Source organism: Silene latifolia, chromosome Y (genome assembly GCF_048544455.1).
Source record: "Silene latifolia isolate original U9 population chromosome Y, ASM4854445v1, whole genome shotgun sequence".
Classification (NCBI taxonomy): Eukaryota; Viridiplantae; Streptophyta; class Magnoliopsida; order Caryophyllales; family Caryophyllaceae; genus Silene; species Silene latifolia.
The window spans coordinates 229,607,940-229,609,584 of record NC_133538.1 but is presented as its reverse complement, the minus strand read 5'-3'; the positions used below and the strand labels follow the sequence as shown (position 1 = coordinate 229,609,584).

Below are 1,645 nucleotides of genomic sequence, written 5' to 3'. Positions count from 1 at the left end.
GTTAATTGTATGGAGTTTGATTTTGGTAACCTTGGTTTTGGTTGTAAAAGGGTCTTTGATTTTGGTTTCTCATGGGAGGTGGGGTGTATGTTGGTTGAGAGTTTTGAACATTTTGGCTTTTGTATGAGAGATTTGGGTGGAATTTGGTGTTTTCATTGTAATAGTTTGAATAAGGGGTACCATTCTTGTATGCTTGAAAAGCATTCACTTGTTCATTTGTTCCCCCTACATTCACTTTGGTCATGTCCCAAAGTTCCACAATTCTCACATATCCCACTTGGGATTGATGAAGATGCCGTCATGGCATTAACATGATGCTTTGGTGATTTTGAGGCTTCTTCAAGTCTAGCCATAGCTTTTTCGAACTTCAAATTGATGGTATCAATGTGAGCACTAAGTTGAGCACCCAATTGAGTAATAGAGTTTACTTCATGCTTTCCTCCTCTAGTAGCCTTGCGAGGTCTACTATATTGTGAAATATGGACCGCCATTTCCTCAATCTTGTTCCAAGTTTGATTGTCGTCAACTTCGGTGAACATTCCATTTGATCCCATGTTGAGAATGTTTCTTGAGTCTTCATAAAAACCGTTCCAAAATTGCTGTACCAAGAACCACTCGCTAAGTCCATGATGAGGACATGAGCGACAAATTCCTTTGAATCGCTCCCAAGATTCATACAAATATTCTTCATCTCTTTTCTTAAAGCCCGTAATTTGAGCTCTTAGCATGTTAGTCTTTTTCGGTGGATAGAACGTTTTGTAGAAAGCTAGAGCCAATTTCTTCCAAGAATCAATTCTGAGAGTAGCCTTATCAAGGCCTTTCAACCATTGTTTTGCGGTGCCAATTAGAGAAAAAGGAAATAAGACCCATCGAATTTGGTCTTGGGTTACACCGGTTTGAGAAATCGCATCACAATAGTCACAAAAAGTCTCCATGTGAGAGTGAGGGTCTTCACTAGGCATCCCCTCAAATTGGCTTCTTCCGACTAATTGGATAAATGCGGATTTGGCAATAAAGTTTCCGGTTAAATGTTGTGGTGTGGGAGTACCGTTAGGTAGGTTCTCCTCGGTTGGTACAGAATGTGATGAAAATTTAGGCATTGTGGGTTGATTTTGTGTTGGATTTTGTGTTAGGTTCTCCTCACCTTCTCTTTCAAAAGGGTTGATGAACTCAATAGTGTTTGGTTGAATATCTACAACCTCACCAATACCTCTCAAAGTTCTCCTAGCAAGTCTTCTATTGGTTGTCAAAGTCCTTTCAATTTCGTGATCAAAGGGTAACAAGTTACCTTGTGATCTTCTAGACATGCAAAATATCAAACAACTCGAAAATAATTAGAACAAACCTTGAGGAGTTTTACTTCCCCAAGGCAAAGAAAGAAACAACTAATAACAATATAAGAAAATCTAAATCAAGTTAACACCGTCCCCGGCAACGGCGCCATTTTTGGTCGGACTCACTTGGAGGTTTAGTTTTCGGTACTTGTCGTTAGGACCACCTAGACCAAAACATAATTTATAACTCCACAAACAACTCTACAATTAGTAAAGAGGCAAGTAAAGGTCGGATCCCAAGGGACGGGAATTGAGATGAGATTTTCGATTGCAACTAGTGGTGTCTAAGCAATTTGGGGTTTGAAGTAGAA

The 1,645-nt window shown here is 39.5% G+C and overlaps 1 non-coding gene across 1 annotated transcript; it reads left to right on the top strand.

The window, feature by feature from the left end:
- Nucleotides 1-621: 621 nt before the first annotated feature.
- LOC141635086 (small nucleolar RNA R71) lies at nt 622-728 on the top strand. Its single transcript, XR_012539792.1, has one exon. It is a non-coding gene; the product is annotated as a small nucleolar RNA R71 (small nucleolar RNA).
- The last annotated feature ends 917 nt before the right edge of the window (nt 729-1,645 follow it).